The 18,055-nt window shown below is 46.4% G+C and overlaps 1 long non-coding RNA gene across 6 annotated transcripts in view; it reads right to left on the reverse strand.

The window, feature by feature from the left end:
- Nucleotides 1-448: 448 nt before the first annotated feature.
- The window catches only part of LOC137158002 (uncharacterized), a 339,725-nt gene continuing 322,118 nt past the window's right edge, over nucleotides 449-18,055 (reverse strand). For 4 of the 6 annotated variants that reach the window (XR_010921267.1, XR_010921265.1, XR_010921266.1 and 1 more), the window contains 3 exons: nucleotides 16,212-16,505; nucleotides 5,685-14,704; nucleotides 449-5,292 (listed from right to left, as the gene is read on the reverse strand). This is a non-coding gene — a long non-coding RNA (uncharacterized lncRNA). Of the gene's footprint in view, nucleotides 5,321-5,684; nucleotides 14,705-16,211; nucleotides 16,506-18,055 lie in introns of all 6 variants that reach the window. The other 2 variants (XR_010921269.1, XR_010921270.1) reach the window with 2 other exon arrangements.

Genomic DNA, 18,055 nt, shown 5'->3' on the forward strand with positions numbered 1-18,055 from the left:
GCTTGGATTGGGCCTGAGAAAATTAACTGAACCCATTGTTACCAACTGGCCCTCTGGAGCGGGCTTCAGAAGAATTACCTGCTACCCCGCAATCTATACTCGGCCAATAGATGAAGGGTGGCTGAATTGCAGCTTTGAGCAGTCCATTGTTGCTGCAGAAATGTTTATGAATCAGCCATTTAATGAGAACAAAAGAAATTAATTGGTGGTTTAGGCCTAATGAGACTGCTGTGCAAATTAACAGTCCTCATCAGCAGAAACAAACAGAGTCCTTAAATGAATTGCTGTGGAGCATTACACTGACTAAGCTTTTGCTGGAATGATAAATAGCAGGTCAGAAGAGACCATCTGTGCTTTTTTTTTTTTTTTTTTTTGTGCAGAGAGAGGGAGTGAGGAATGAGGCTTAGTGGGGGGAAAAATAGATCTCAATAAAGCATAAATTCTCCGTTTTATTCATCGAGGCCCGGCTTGACACCAGCATCTTACTACAGAGATAAAGGAGAAAACCACTTGCATTTGCATCTGAAAAGAGCAAGACTATATGGCCTCTACACTCACGAAGCCAAAGAGTTCTGATTTCAAGGGATATTTAGCCCCTATTCAAGCTCTCACAAAAGCCTAGCCTCCAGTAAACCAGGGGTAGGCCTGTCTGATTAAGGCTGTAGACAGAAGCCTTGTATATCTGTCACAGAGCTCATTTGTTCCCTCTGTTTACTTAAGACGTTCTTCAATTCCCAGTGAGGATTTGTATTTCTGGTTTGGTTTACTTATGCTCATATGCTGAAAAAAATCTGTCTGATCTTTAATAATCAAAGTAATTAGAATAATCCTTTCAGGGCTGAATGGAGGATTATTTCTTCATGTCATTTTGGTTTCATCCTCATTTGGTCTCGTAAAATGTGGAAAAAAGCACTTCAAAAGCACCCCCTTAATGCTCTCAAAAATTCCCACCCACATGACTGCCAAATACAGTTTTCTCAGGGAAATTTCCAGTCCTTTGCATGTTTGTCTAGAGCAAATTTATTTATTTCAGCGGTGGTCAAATAAACACTGGGTCCGCTGAGACTTGTGGATCATTTGTTGTTTTGCTGCCTGGGTTAGATAAGGAAACCTTTGATGAAGTGAAGCGACTTTGTGTGCTAATCTGAGCCTGCCAGCTACGCAGAGCGATTGTAAAATGCTGTGGTGTCTGTAGGGAGCAGTAATTACATAGGAGGATTAAAAGGTCCTAAACCTCACCTATATTTCACTTTTGTAAACTAGCAAGGAACAAAGAATTCTTGGCTTGCCAAGAGGAAAGAATAATTGACACAATTCACAGACAGTGGATTATTATAATGTAAATAAATGAATGGGAGAGGGCAAAACTAATTTAGGCCTTAAACTATTCATCTGGCATTTAACAAGAGGGATAAACACATCTTTTTAAAGGAGTGTCATGAAACTGAATCCCCAATTTTCATTTTATTACATTTGTTGCCCTCTTTGAACTTAAGCTCTTGCATTTGGCCGGAGGTGACTGGGCAAGGCTGATGTTGGGACAGATTTGTAAAAAAACTCTTTTAAACCAGAACGAGTTAATTGAGTTCTAGGCTGGGAATACTATGCATGGATTACCTGGTGCTGATTGCTTTAGATCCGAACAGAACCTTTGCCCAAAGTGACTGATTGTTCAGATACTAACACTCATGTTAGATAGGGTTTTTTCCCCCATTGTTTTGCTGCTTCTGCTTTTTTTATTTTTTTACTGGAATGGAGCATGCCTAGATACCTTTTTTCATGGACATTTTGTGGGCTCCCTGGATGTTTAGCTGAACCTTTTGCCATGGATATCTCTATACACCTACGTACACACCCAAATCCACACAATGTGGGAGAAAGCAGTGGCATTAGTGATTGGGCACAGAAGTGAATACTAGGGGATGGATGCTCTAGCCCAGCATGATCCCTGAGTCACCTTGCAGTAAGTCACTGATTGCCCAATGTTTAATATTAGCCACACTATTAGGAGTGAAAACTGTGCATATAATTACACATCTGAGTTATGTGTTTAGTTACTATGCATGTACAAGTAAGCTGGCTAATTGCACATGCAAATATATGGCTAGTTGTGCAATTACCTGATTTGCAGGAGTGTGTGCAGAAATTACATTGGAAAATTAAGCCCACCATTAAACTCACAATTTTGCACACTTAATTGCATTGGCCTAATTCTGAAACTCAGCTCCTTAACCTCACCGTGCTTCAGTTTCCCCATCAATACAGTGAGAATAAATAATTCCCTATCTCACATGAACTATGTGAAGCCTAATTCATTAATACATATAAAATGTTTTGAGATCCTCGGATAGAAAGTGGTATAAAAGTGCAAAGTACTAATTATCAGTGCTGTTGCTATTACTGGTGTAAGATCAGCAGCCATCATCTATGAACAAACATGCTGTATGATTAGCAAGAGGGACAGAAAAAGATAATCAAGTGCTCTGTTGGCAGCTTGACATCTGATTTCAGCTGATGAGAGCAACTACACAAACAGACATTTGAAATCTGAGTATTCCAAAGCCAGAAAATGTCTGTAACAATCTAGGTATAAGAGATTGCTTGTCTTGTTTTCTGAACTGTAGGTTACAGTTATTAAAGCGACAAGATGGATAAGGTAACGTCTTTCATTGGACCAACTTCTGTTGGTGAGAGAGACACGTGTTCAGGATCACACAGAGCTCTTCTTCAGGTTAAATGTATGGCCAGTATTGACTGATAAACACCACTTTGGACCAGGTATTCATATTTACTCTCCATAACTTACACTGCAAACAGCCCTGAAAAAACCCCAGGAACCGAGTTTATATTTGCTGCATTATGTGTGTGCGCGTGAGACGCTGTGTGAGTGTTACAGGTCGGGGGAAAACTGTCTTCTTCCTGCTTCTTAAGAAATACTAGTGATATTCTGGGTGGCTGTGGAAGGGGAAAAACATGCTTTTTGTCTCAAATTCTGAACGATTATCAGTGGGAAAATAAGAATGAGAAAATCAACCAAGAGCTCAATATGTTAAACTAAATGACTAACATGGATGCATTCCTATTAAACAGTCAATATCAGGCTGGCAGCTGTTGTCTGTTCCTATTCCTCATTAGACAAAGCCTTGACCTTGACCTCTTTGCCCTGTTTGCTGGGAGACAGAATCCCATAACAACTCGTTTGGCAAATATATTGGCCCAGTAATCCATAAATATTGATTCATTGTTTGCAGTGTAATTTAAATGTCAGTTATAAGTCCAGGGCAGATAAAGATCTGTATCAACAATAAAAGTGGAGAGAGGCTATAAATTCATTGGGGGAATCTAAGTTAAGATGGAAATTAAATGGATGCATCTTTAAAAAAAAAATATCCGGTGCATGAAAGGGAAGGACGTTATTGATTACCAGGGTAATCAGTGCGATTTTGCAAATAAAAAATTAGTCAGCCCCCAATTCTAGGTTCACATACACTGTCATCTTTAGGACAGGCTGCCCCTGTGTTTTGGTAATAGCTTTGACCCACTGGAATAAACTGCAGCATGTGCTGTTTGACACACAGCAGAATAAACTATGGTAAACTTTTGTAAACACTGTTCTGGAGCTCCTTTCATGTACTGCAGTCTGATGAGATTAGATGCACCAGCGTGTGCCCCTGTTATCATGGAGAAATAAGTGCCCTTTCCTGCTACTAGATAAATAGCCTAATAACTAGACTTCATTTATCCAAGTGTGAGTCAGGCAGCAGGAAAGAAACGCCTCACTGTGAGCAGGAGCCTTTGCTAAGGCGTTCTACAACAAAGCTCCCAGTGTTGATTTAAAGTTCTCTTCCTTCATGGCATTTGGTTTTATTAACAAAGAAATTTACAATAGTACATCAAAGTTCAGCTCACACCTTCTCCCTAAGCTTGGTTGCTCCTAGGGTTCCTCTCTCATACTGCTCAGCCCACACCCTAGATCTTCACTCCCCTAGACAAGCTTTGCTATGTCCCATATGTCTAGTTCAGAGAAACAGCCACTTGCCTAAGTGAATCAGCAGACCTCACTTAACTCTTTTTCAGCAACACCTGCTACAAAGTTGGATGTTTCAGGCAAACACTCCTTTAAAAGTAATTGCTTTCCTTTGCTGACAGGAGGGTAGGACTGGACTGACAGCTCCTAAATGGTAATCAGCAGAAGGGTGGCATGATTTTAAATATGCCATAATATTAGGACAGGTTCTGCAGGAATGCAACATGCAGCATCCTACTAAATGTGGATCAGTAAGGCAGCAGAATTAGCAACGTCCCTTTCACCTCACCAGGGACTGCTGTTTTAAATAACAGGTCTGCGTCAAGCGGGGGTGGACACCACAAGTAGAATGCTGGAGAAATAGCGCCACCCCAAGGAAAGCTCGGAATTGCAACGTCCATAAAATCTACACAGATTATTCCATTCTGTGTCTCACTGGCTCTCAGTGCAAAGAGACATGGTGTAGTGCAGCTCCATAGGCCTAGATCCTCAAAGGCAGTTGGGTACCTAACGCTGGAGTTTGTCGTCTTGACACCTTTTCGGATCTGGGCCATAGGACCCAACTCCACAGATCCAGCCACACATGTCGTCACCAGTGAGACGCCTCATGTGAGTAAGGACTAGTTGAGAGAGTAAGGGCTTTCCCAAGTCATCGCTTACAACACACGTTGGGCCTGTTAACATTCTGTGCTTAACAGCATTTTGTCGGAGTCCAAAACACAGTCCCTTTAAGGTTGCATCATTAAAAAGGGAGCTTGACCTAACTTCAAGAGAAGCACATTTTAAATTCCTTTGATTAGGATATTAAATAAGGGGAAGTGACTAGCGCTGGACTTTAATTATTTAATAGATTATGCTGTACATAAATTACTCAGGAAATCAAGCCAAAGGGGCCAGCAGGAGAAGGGCTTTTTCCTTTGCATAGTTTCAATAGCAGCTTTGCACCTTTGCTGAATCCTTTGAGAATACCTTTGAGATGCCCTATATCACAATTATGCAGCAGTGACAGTGGGATGCTGGTTAACACAGCTGTCGATGTGCTGGGAAGGTGCTCAGGGGTAGGCGCACCTCCAGAGCATCAGTGAAGCACCCAGGTGTGTGGATACTTCTCCAAACTGCATCTGAACCCATCGTGCCTGCAGGGCCACGCTGGAAATCCCTGGAAAACTGGCTGTTCTGTGCGATTCCTGGTGCATTCCATTGGCAGGCAGGTGGCGAATCTCACAGTGACGGTCTTTGCCTCTCGCTTCTGCTTCCTGTCTCGGCTGGAAGTACGACGTCAAAAGTTAAATTCTGCAAAGTGTTTGGAATTCAAAACAGGCTCAGCTCCTATCATTAGCGAATGTTCACCTTTGGGGTTTAGTATTATGAACTGTAATTATTATTTTATCCAAACCAGGTCACCCTCTCCTAGCCCTCAGGGAATTAATATGTGAGCCCAGACCCTGTGGCCTCGGCAAACCTCCTGTCTCCCCATCATTACACTTCTGAAAGGGACAACGTTTTTGTACATATGCCCTGTTTCCCACACAGACACAGATCCCAGGAGGGGCTAGTGGCTTCCCCCAGGAGTGGGGGTGATCACCATGCCCAAGCTATGGCCTTACTAATGAAGAAATCATTAACGCCGCGCCAACGTTCAGCCCACTGCTCCTACCTGGGTTCAGCTGCTTTTAGGACTCCTCCTGCAGACTTGCTCAGCCCACCCCCTCGATCTCTTGAGAGCCTCTCCCACCTGCTTTGTGGCTGGGCGGACGACAAAGCAGTCATGGAACTAGGGACGAGCTGTTCTCTTCAAAGCTCCACCTACACACCAAACGCCGTCTACCTCAGGCAGCAAAACGAGAAGCCGCACACGTTACGTTTTGCAGATGATGGAATATGGTCAGGAAGGCTCTGCTGAGCTCCCCCAGGGCAGGGCTGAGGTGGCACCTGGCTGCCGCGCCGGACTCCACGTGGCTCAGAGGGCTCGGCTTCCCTTCTCACAATTGCTCAGTCTCCTCCTCTAGTTTTCCAGTCGCCAGAGAGTCTTCCCAGGCAGACGAGACCTCCGTTGATAATGAGAAAACGAGAAGAAAAACTCGCCGTTAATGTTTTAACCAAGCCTTTGCAGGCCATCACCAGAGGAGAGAGGGCGCGAGGTTGCATTTCTTCCAGCCACAGCTCACCTTTAAACCCAGTCGGGCGGCATGCCCCACGCCCTACATCAGACGCAGCTACAACGCCCCCAGGGGAGCCCGCTGTTCCGTGTTCTTTGGTTTGAACAGCTCCTGTGGGCCCCTGCCATTCCCCCACTAAGCAACACCGATTTGCTATGCAGGGCGGCCCAGCAGTCGCATGCAGAATGGTGCGTGGGTGGCAGCTTTTATCGGATGCACTAATCGGGCCCTGCCCACCTGTAGAGACACCGGCGCTGCAACTGGCTGACTGGACACAAATGAAAGCCGCATCCTCTGCCCTCCTTTTCTGCACATAAATGCGAGCTTTAGTCACAATTGGCCGGACTGGGATCAGACCTTCGTGCCGCCATAAAGCAACATGCAGCAGGGGATGACACGGCGCACTGATGGGCAGCTACTGGAAGACATTGGAAACAGCGGCCGCTACGAGGGACAAGCTGCAGTGGGCCCCAGGCCTGTGATCGCATTATCTCTGGCTAATGTAGAGAAACAAATGCCTATCACCACTGGAGTTAAATCTGGCTGAATTCCAACGGGTAAAGCTAGAGTGAAGAAGCAGACAGGCTTTAACCTTGCAGATGCTTATCCTTCTGTGTTGTCTCGTTTCTGCTAAACATTTAATTACTATTCCAGTTATTTTCCTGTTAAGAGAGTGTGCTGGTGAACTAATCGACTTCCCAGTGACACAAAGCAAATCTTACTGACAACGACGATAAGGAGCCCCAGTAGGCAGCTGTTGAACACAGCCCACAAGCTGTTCAGGATGACTCCAAGCGAACTGAGGGTCCCCCCTGCCCCTACTCTGCAAAGGCATATGGGAACTTTTGGGGAAGGGCTGTTCTCCTGTCCCCCAGGCAGAGTCCTCACCCTGTCTTTCTGCACTCAGCCTCCTGGCTCCAAGACTCAGCCAAGCCAGCTGGTCTCAGTTTGAAAACAGAACAGCCAGGCCTTTGGACTCGTTTTGCTCAGAAAGAGATCCAGGGTTTGGGTTCAGGTTCATGTTTCTTGTTGAATAATGGAGCCTAAGTCCCATGTTCAGGAAATTATATTTTGGGGAACAAAGACATTTGTCAGTTAAAAATCTGCACCGATGCCCTCTGTCAGGACTTCTCTGCCATCAGCCTTACCATGGAACAGAGCGCATGTTCCTGGATCCCAACCTGAAACAGAACATGATGTACTATATCAGGGTCTTGTACCCAGGGTAGATGGTTTTTTCATGCCCTTGAGGAAGAAGAGATACAAATCAAGTCCTGGAAGTATCACAGAACTCCAGGCTGACTGTGTCCAAGGTGACCTATTTCTCTAGCTCAGCTCAATTTTCCTCCAAAACCTCTCAGGCTGCCTATTGAGTGAATTTCAGCTAGTGCAGGTTACTCTGTGACAGTGGTTCCAGTCTGTGAGCCCATGTTACAATACGGAAATGTCCCATCCATTAGGAAAGGTAGGATGGTCTCTTCCTCTTCGGATCTATACACACAACCTTCCATGGGGTCGTGACCCTCTGGTTGAGAACCTATGCGCTTTGGCAGTGCCAAGAGTTGTTAATGATTCTTCTGCCCAGGCACGGCAGAAAAGTGTTTTTAAATGAAATACGCCCTACCTCGCAGTGTGTGCTCTTCATTTTGATTCTGCTGAAGGTGTCGTTTTAGAGATTGGAGTATCTTGAAGGATCCTGGATACCTTAGTTTAAAGCTTAGCCAAAAGAGGGGCTAGAATAGACCCCTGTTCAACAAAGGAACTGTAAACAGCAAAGGAGGGGTGGTGCAAAGCCAGCCCTGGGACTTCCACAGAACGGTGAGGAGGAAGTGCATGTTTCCAAAAATGCACATGCAAACTCACAACTGTGTGCTCAGATGTGTGCATCTTCCTGGTTTGTACGCAGAAATGCCCAGGTGCGCACAGATGTGGGGGTTTGCACATGCAATGAATTCGCATGCCTTGCCATGGGTTTACTCATTGTACCAACATCGGAAAACCAGGTCAAAGGATTGTTTTTCACTTGCACGGGCCTGTGTGTGGCCAGGGGGGGCGGAGAGGAATGAGGGAAAGAACGCTGCTCTGCTCTTCTCCTCTCTGGAATCTGCTCACCCAGCCATGACTTTCATCTCTGTCTCATAAAGATTCTTCCAAGGAGCTGATCTTTATTTCGCACCGGATAGCACAATTCTAAACGTGTCCCCAGGAGGAGATCCCTCAGAACAGCCCGGCTCCAATCAGACTCTGCCCAAGGGGTGCTAAGCAGTGTATTTTGTTTTGGTCTGATACAAGGTCCACGTTTGTTTCTGGGCTTTGAAGACCCAGAGAGAAAAGCATAGTTGGTTGGTGCTGCGCCAAACTTCATACCGCAGGGACCCAAACCAAAGGGGACTTGGGAAGGCCCTTTATCTCCCTCTGTTGATTTCATTGGGTTTGAAGTGTCCAAGAGAGGTGGCTTGCAGAGCGCTGCTCACATCATACAGACTGTGGATGACTCACATGTACGAGGAAGGAAGGAAGGCCATTTTTGGGGGGAAACAAACAAGCTACAAACGTTGCAGCTCCTTCCACCTTCTCTGGCTCGTTCTTGCGCGTATGTGTAAGGATGGCCTCACTGGGAAGCCTTGGTGAGTGACAGCTGATTGTTTCATGCAGGTGCTAAGTTCTTACCTTCACCTCATCTGTTCGTTCAGCATCCCTCATGAAGAGTCAGGTCTTTTGAATGCCAGAGAGGAAATACAGCAGCTTTTAAAAATTACTCTGAAACCTACAAGTGCTTAACACTCCCCGGTCCGGCAGTTGCCGTAAGGGCAGATCTCCTGAAAGGTCTGTGTAAATTCACACCCCTGGTGGGTTCTGTCTGAGGCACGCCTAGGAATGAACACGCACAAAGTCCAGTTTCCGCCTTCTGGTTTTTCCACATGCCACAAAACAATTTGCAAGCTGCTGGCATGCAAAGCCTCACCTGTGAGCAGATAGAACGGGCAAGCAGTACACAGCACCCCCTCACCTCCCCCAAGACATCAAAACACGTCATAAAGGGGACTCCTTGCAGCCTGCCTACTGTGCTCTGTTGCTGGCGGGCATAGGAAGCCCTTCCTGTCGCAGGGAAGCCTGGCCACGAGGGAAATGGACCTCACACGGAACCATGAAAAGAGGGCTGGGGAAATAGCAAGAGAAGGATGGCAGAGCGGTGGCGGAAGGAGTCTGCCAGCTATGTAGTTAAGCAAAAGGAAGAGAGGCAGGATGGCCCAGTGGCTAGGGTGCAAGCCTGCGATTTGGGGGACCAGGGCTCAGTTCTTGCACTGCCTCAGGCTCCCTGTGTGCAAGTCACTGCGTGGCGCTGTGTCTCAGGTTCCCCTCGTACAATGGACGTAAGAGCCTTGCCCTGTCTCACGGGGGGGTGTCACGCTCAGTCCATCGTGAGGTGGGCCGGAGAAGCTCCTGAGCCAGATTAAGGAACCCCTTAATTCTCAGTTCTCTGGCACACACGGACGAGAAGGGAGCCCGTCTTACTTGCAGAGCACATGGGGAGGCAACTCTGCCTGTGCAGACTGCAGCACCAGGCCGGCACCCCACTTTGATCGCACGTCCGGGTGGAGGCTGAAGGACTTTTCCGAACAGGTGCCCTCATGGCAACGAAGGGGTTGGGTGTTCAGGGCTTCAGAGAGGCATGGCTTGGAGCTGGCTCGATGCACAGAGGAGTCTGTCACACAGTTCTCTCTCTCTCCCCACTGACGATAATACCTGGCACTGCAGCTGCAGCTCCCAAAGCCCCCTCGGAGCCAGGCCTGGGCAGGGAAGCAGGAATGTCTTCCTAGTATTATTCAGAATGCCCGCAGGTCTCGCATGCGCCCAGCCTGCAAGACACTGGCGCTGCTACGACGTGGCTGTGAGCAAGGAAAGTGTCCTGGGCGCTGTGTTGGACTGATGTGCAGATATCCACACCGGGTCTGGGTATCCCCTTGTTCCAGGCTCTAAAGGACTATGCGGGGGGGGGGGGATGCAAATGGGGGTGGCAGATGTGTGCATTGGAGAAGGGAGGGCACTCCATGTGGTGTTTTACGTGCCAGGTTCTTGCACACACGTCCAGTGCTCAGCTTCCGTCACTGGAGATAGAACTCAGACCTTCTGCTCCAAAAGCACAGGCTACCATTGGTGATCGAGGAGAATCTTGATTAGAATTAAGCAGTATCGGGTCTCTAGTGCCGAGATGACCTCTTCTGATTTCACTCAGCAGAAAGCAGTGGAACACACACACCATCAGTTATTATTGTTTCCTATATAGCACCAGGAATCTGAATGGAATTTTACTGACCACATACAAAGACAGCGTCCTGGCTCCAAAACACAGAGTTTCAAAGCGATAAATACAACGTACTGGACAAGATTTCAGGCAAGGAGACAAGTGCAGGGAACATCATGTGACATAAGGTCAGCTTTGAAGGGCTCTGCAAAAGAAATGGCTTCCAAGGAGGCGTTTGAAGGAAGGAAGGAAGCAATGGTTCTGTCCACACGGGTAAAGGGAAGCTGTTCCAAACGTAGGAGGTGACATCAAAGATACAGCAACACCAGGAGAGGAAGGCGTCAAAGGGAGCGTTAGGAACAGCAACAGTATCAAGTTCTGTTTACTCAAAAATGATTCTCCAGCAGCATAACCACTTTCTCAGCCCTTCGGTTTTAGTTTTCAACTTTTCCAGTCCTGCTTATTCACATGAGTCTCGCCTCAGTGGGTCCCTACAGCATTAGAACCTCTCACTGCTCCAGCTGTTGAAAATACCCGGTGTTGATCTTGATTGCAAATGACATCCTTAATTTTCTTGAGCAGGGAATCCAGCGCTATAGATCTCCGTTTAAAATATGCCTTTTTTTTTGCTTTGTTTTTGCTCTGTTTGCATGCCTCCCTGTAGCAGGAATAGTTCAGATTTGTCTCTTCCTGCTGGACCAGTTGGCAAGTCACAGACTGTGCATAAAAACACTTTCATAACATTTGTTTTGTCTCACAGAAATAAGACACAAATTCTTGGCTCTCTGCTTCAAATACAGCCTTCTTGCTGCAAATGTGTGTAAACAGGCAGCATGCTCAGGTACGACTAGACAGCAGTTTAAAATGGTCCTTCTTCCTGTAGGCACAGCTTCAGATTTTCTCCCACAGGTACTGTGTTTTGTTGGTTGGTTGGTTGGTTGTTCTGTTTTGTTTTTGCAGTATATGGTAGTGAGCTTTATTATTAATTAATTAATTATTATTATTAAGTAACAGCCATTTAAATTGTTTCATGGTCTAATATCTCTGAAGCAGTCCCAGACACTGAGCTCATTATTTATTGAGATCCATCAATCCCTTTAAAAGGAATCTTTTATACCAGATTAAGTACATTAGTGTTCTGCAAATCTATTTGACCGGAAGAAAAACCATAGCACATAAATTCCTATACTGCCTTTGAATATAGGTGAAACGAAAAAAATATTATCTGGGGATTACGTCTAAGTCTTACCTGGATGGACGGCACAGTCACCAGTGTTGTCAAAGGGATTGTTCATGCACATGCATTGAGGCAGAATCAGAAAATCCCAAAAATCTGACTGAGATTTTGAAAAGTGACTAGTGATTTCGGATGTCCAATTTGAGACAGCTTAGAGTGTCCTTGTTCTCAGAGTGTGGGTGAGCAGCACTTCCTGGTCAGGAATCTAGGAGGGTATTCGCCAGCTTTGCTACTTCCTGGTCAGCTGGGGTTCATTTAGGATGATCCATATCTGTAAACGAATGTCTGTCTTCAATCTATATCTATCTTCAACCCCAAAAGCTAGCAGGAAAAAACAAGCTCCTTGCACAGTGGCCAGGGAAAGCACTCAATAGAGTTGAGTGGAGATACCTTTCATGTGGGATTTGAGGATTAATTTACTGGGCCAACTTGTCCAACATGCAGAAATGGATCATGCAGCATTGGTACAGGATTCTCTGCCAACGGCCCCATTAACATAATAGGGTTTCATGCAGAAAGCATTTTACACCCATGCTTTAGGGCCTGCATGTGCTTCCGGTGAATTTCCAGGTGAAGTTGAAAGTCTTGGGTCTGATCAGTAAATCCATCAGAGGAATCTTGAAACCGTATCTCTCTTTGTGCTTTACTTGAGATTATAAACCCCAAATGTACTCATCTCGAGGCTATGAAACGGTGTGAGCACCGGAATTGTCAGCTCTGGAAATTCCTTCTGCCTTCGGTCCAACAAGGTTGCATGTGCTCGCCTTTCGGACTCTAGTTACTCAGGTGCTTTCCTAACGGATCAAGCTGGAGGCCCTTGACGTGTCATCTTTTGACATTGTGTAAACAGAGACTATTAATGCATGTGTTTTAAAGCTGCTTGTGCCTGTGCCTTGAAAGATGGAGATCAGCACCTTGGGTAAACTGGAAAAATAAAGGCTACGAATAAATAAATCTTGTCAAGATCAATGCAGGCGTTCAGTCGTCTCTGGTAGGTAAGATGAGCACCATTAAAAACCTTAGTAACTAAGGACCCATGTGCTGTGTGTGGACATTAAAGAAGAAGCATTTGCCCCAATGTCCGTGGCCCAAATTCCTTTCCCCCTCCACTCCACATTTTGGTGGCAAAACTGCATGTGTAAAGAGTGTGACCCACGTTGGGATCCCACCTAAGAAAACGTGCTATGGAAAAGCATTATTAGCATAATCAACCTGGGCGGTTTCCAGGCTTAGCTAGCACTCCAAGCCCAAGGCCCCATGACGACATTGCAGAACTCTTTTTAAGCCAACGCCTTAGTTAAAGCAGAGCGGTTGCAAACCTGGGGCCTTCACAGGTAAATATCTAACTGTGCAATTAGTTCCAAGCAAGAGTCAGCACAAGGCCGATGCACCCCGAGCCGCACGTAAGTAGGGCATAAATTGTGCTGACCACTGCATGGAGGAGAATTTAATCCCTCAGGAGCATTTCTTTCCCCCACCAAGTCACTGCAGGGCTAGTTTGTGTTCCTTAAAGCAGACTGTGGTTTGCCCAGTTTCCCAAATAAAAAAAGCCGTGAATAGTTAAGTTAAAAAAAAAAAAAAGGCTTGGATTCTGGCTCGAGGTGTGTCTTGTGTTTCTCTGGAATTAATATAAGCACCCCTTGGAAGGTTTCATTAATATCCAATTTAATATGGTGCGATTGGAAGTTCATGCAGGATACCAGCAGAATGTGTTTCAGTGCATGCTGCTGAAATATTCTAGGCAGGGAACACGACCTTTTCATGTGGTATTGAGGTATGCACATTCTAATCTTATTAGGCTTAGGGGGCTGAAGTTTAGGAGTTTAATTCAAACCCACATTATTATGATTTATCCTTTTGCTCCCCTTACAAAGGATGACTAATCCATTAAAATAAAAACAACCTCAAATTTGCAATGTACAAAAGAGGTAATAATCCATCCCCTGAAATAATTCAAAGTCAGGCTTGAGAGCTGCTCCTTAGTGCTGGACCAAACCCTAAAATGCACAGAGGAATTATGTGCCTTTAACCTTTGAACTCAGGAGTTATATTTCAACCCTACAGTTGAATTAATGTCACCAAAAGGTCTTTTTTTGTTACAAACACCACCGCAGACCGGAGTTAATTAGGTGGGATCTCCAAGAAGGTCTCAGTGTTTAAGGGAGAGCACTTCACAGAAGGAACAAGATTCAGGTCTTGCTGTGCAATGTGCGGCTCCAATCCTACGCAGACTCATGCTCGTGCTCAACTTAATGAACTGTGCAGAATGTTATTGGTGTGACAGTGCGCAAAGGTAAGCACGGGTGTAAATCTGGGTGTAAAGGTCTGAGCCAAAGTACACTGAGGTCAGTGGAAATACTTCCTCAGGCTTTGGATCAGACCCTAAGAGAGGAACAACAATGAGCCCCTGGGGGTATTTTTTTTAAATGACTGCTAGAAAATAATATTCTTTCTTAGCGGATTGAACAAGGCCTGCAAAGAAAAAGAGGTTCACTTCATTGTAACAGAAAGATGCACACGCAAGAAGTATAAAATAAATACAGCTTCACAAGCATTGTTGTCACCAAACACTGGAATTTACAGGAAGAACAGTGGTCCCCAGAAACTTAAACTCCTTGACTGGCATGCAGATTGAAGACAGAAGCTTTGAACCACTGACTGCTAGTGTTGAGTCTGTCCAGCTACTTCTATGTAAATCTGGGTTTAGGAGTATAACTATTACGATAATAACTAGAATCTAATTTCAGGGCTTCAGCTAGTTGCCTGAAGGGGTCAGGAAGGGTTTTTCCCCTGATGCAAAAATCTGAAAATCCTCTGTTTTAGCTACCTGGTCGGTTTTTGCACACATGCTCAGGTTCAAACTGATCACCATGTTCAGGGTCAGGAAATAATTTTTCCCAGGGTCACATGGGGATTTTTTTCACCTTCCTCTGCAGCATGAGGTGCAGATCGCCTGCTAGGATCCAGGAGGCATATCTCATCCAGTCAATTCTCTTCCACCGCATCAGTGCCCCTCAGTCTCTTCTGTTTTCTGCCTATGGAACACAATACTTTAGTGTCCCGAGGGTTGTAACACTTCGGGCTTGTTTCTAGTTCTTGGATTTGGTGTGTGGGTGCTGAGTGGTGTTTAATGGTCTGTGTTATATAGGAGGTCAGACTAGATGATCTAATGTTCCCTTCTGGCCTTAAACGTTATGAAACTATGAACATTTTGGCCTAATCATTGACTTCAGTGAAGCTATGTCGATTTATACCAGCTGAAGATCTGGCAGAGTATGTGCAAAGTACAAAATGTTTTCATGGGGACAGATCCAAAGTGGAGTGGGAAGGAGGGAAAAATCAGTCTCATCATGGAAGGATTTATTTCTGAGCACGTCGGTAATGGGAAAGCATTTTCAAAATAAATAGTTCACGCTGTGCCCGGGAGATTTTTCTTGGGAAGATGGAGAGAGGGTGGAGAGCAGATTAGACTGTGGGAGCACATTTCTGCAGGTGAATGCTGCTATCACTCTGCTTCTGTGAAGTTTGTATGTTTTAATTGTGCTTGACAACTCTGAATAACCATATTGGCTCTTTCCAAATTAACTTTGAATCCCCAGACAGACTATATTGTAAACTATTTACCATACAGCTGTCTACAGACCGTCGGGGCTTCTTAGGGTTGATTACATTTTTTTTATGATGGAAAAAAGGAAGAGTTCAAAAACCTGTAGAGTTTCACAAGTCATAATCTCTATTGTACAATCTGCCATGAGCTCTGCCATGCCGGCTCGCTGCAGAAAATCAACAATATCCATGGCTCTCCTGCTCTCATTCCAGGCAGATTGTGGCTCCAGCTTTCTGAAAGGAATGTGCGCAATTCAGAGCTCTCGGGAAACACCTTATCAAATGAGTGAGCGTCTTTGTGCCTCTCACAGGGACAAATGCAGTTCAGAGGTGTCGTTTTCATGTGCATTAATTGACACCAAAGTGATTCTTCTTTGCAGCTGCCACTTCCCATGCTCCTGCTGAAACAAATCAGATTGTGCTGGAGTTGCGTGCATTGTGTCGTCGAGCTTTTGGAAAGGGTCATTTGGGGAGCACCACGCCCTGGCTTCCAAAGTTCTCAAGTCATATTATCTCTTACACTGCAGCAGTCACACCTTGGCTACAGACTCGGGCAATCCTATTCCTGGTATTCTAACTAGCAACAGTGTACAAAACACTTAGCACTGGATACGAGTGGAAAGGCCACATGCCCTGTAACGAGGGCATAGATAGTAGAGTGGGTCAAATACTATATTAACCGCTAAGCACGCTGTGTTTGCTTAGACAAAGGCTTTCTGTCTCAGCTTCCACCCATCAAGTTTCAGTTCTACAATGGTGGGGGCTAGAGGAAAAACCTGAGCTAGATCCGTAGGTTGGCTAAAGCAGCACAACTTGCACTGCTAGGTCGGCGCCATTGTGCAAACGTCAGGAAAAGTGCAATGCAGATGCTGGACAGCACTGTGCAGTGCGTGAAACCAGCACTTCCATAGCATTTTAATGCAGTGTAAGACTTACGCAGCGTCAGCGTCTGGAACATGCTCTGGGAGTTGTTGAAGGAGGACAGGTCACAGGCTGGTTCTTTCTGACAACAGCATCCAACGCCAGGAACGCCTCGGTCGCCCTCACTGGAATAGGCACGCCGAACAAATACATCTCAGCGCTTCAGCTCCAGTGTGCACAGCTCAGGTCACCGCAGAGATGCACGGTGTTATCTCAAGGTATGTCGCAAATCAGCCGGGGAAGCTTGTCAGGAAAGGTTTCCTTCCCAATGAGCACAGCGACTGCTGACTGGGGAGGCACCACCATGATCTGGAAAGTAAAGGAGCATGGGGGGTTCCCTTAGGGCCAGTTGAAAAGAAGAGGTGTCGTAGCAGCCAGAAGTAGGCCAGTTTCAGGCTACTAGGTTTAGCTTTCTGGGATCTGCCTTGAAAACCATTTTCAAAGCTCTCTCTCAGGCTGCAGTGACTCCAGCCCACCAGGATCCGGCCCCTCTGTCCAAGCCCGAGCTCTGTATTTTAGAGGGAGTCACAGAGATGATCCTTGGACCCCCCGTGCCGCAGACTTCGGTGACTCATTTTATCCCAAAGATAAAAGATACTCCCTCTATTGCAAGAGTGGAGCCCATTAGCTTGTGCTGGGAATAGTTTCCAGCATTTTATTTAATGAATCAATTCATTGATTTATTGAGCCGGGGACAATTCTCTGAATGAGCCAGGGGCTGGGGAGGCCATGACCTCACCCACCGGAGGGTTTGGGGGCCATTCAGCTGAGTACAAGCCCATTTTGTCTAGTCTTTGGACCACGGAATCTCTCCAGTGTCTTCTCCACACAAAGAGCCGCCAATGCCTTTCCTCCATGCGTGCGAACATGGAGGAGGTCAGCTGCCAGGGAGGGTCAAGAGAGGACACACAGTAGTGCTGAGATAATTAAGCTGCATTTACTCCGGAAAGATTGTGTCACTTTGTTATCCAGTGCCCGAAGCATTTCCCAACCCTGTTCTCTTCTCTCCCCAGCAGTACCATTTCCCTCCCAGGCTCACCCCATCCTCTCTTCATGACCCTCTAAGCTCTCTGCCATGCTGCAGTGACTCTTCTCCTTCAGTCCCCTTTTGCTCACTGCAGCCTGCTCTCTGCCCACCTCCACCACGTCGTCCCGTCTCTCTCTGCCGTTCTCCCCCAACGCCTCTCTAGACCAGTGACACGTACCGAAGCACTACAGCGTCGCACCGCGCTTGATCTGTCTCACCACACCCCTGGGCTGGTGCTGGTGGTATCTTCATTTCAAAAGTTCAAAGGTGACCTGAGCCAGAAAGAGTTGATGCCGGAGAAGACAGTATAACTCAGGCCTGTGCTGAGGATTTTAGGTCTTGTTGCTTCTCATGCTATTGATCTGCCCCCTCCTGTCGCTGGGGGCTGCAGAGACAGGCAGACCTAGCACCATCAGTAGCTCCTAGGAGATACTCCCCCACAGCCACAAACGGGTACAGGCCCCCTATACTTCCCTGGATTTCAGAGTGACCCTACCTTGGCCTCTGAATAACATCCCCATCCCAGAGAGCAGTTCACATTTTCACGTCTATCTTGCAGCGAAAAGGCTAAAGATGCCCTTCCTTCAAAGGAAAGATGCCCCCGAAAGCTGGCTCTGCCAGCCCTGAAGACACTGGCCTGCAGAGACGATTTGCACCACCAGCCTAGTTGCTCAGAAGGCCATTTCTATCCCTCCTCCTGCTGCTCTCCTGTCCCGGCCGTTTGCCTGGGGTTGAGAGACACTGGCTGGGGCAGGAGAGCAGCAGGAAGAGGGGCAATGCACCCGGTGGAGAGATGGGATTCAGAGAGGTCCGATGGGATAAGAGTTCCAGC

The sequence above is a fragment of the Emydura macquarii genome, unplaced genomic scaffold (genome assembly GCF_026122565.2).
Source record: "Emydura macquarii macquarii isolate MOO-44397 ecotype Brisbane River unplaced genomic scaffold, CSIRO-AGI_Emac_v2 contig_1644, whole genome shotgun sequence".
NCBI classification, from domain to species: Eukaryota; Metazoa; Chordata; order Testudines; family Chelidae; genus Emydura; species Emydura macquarii.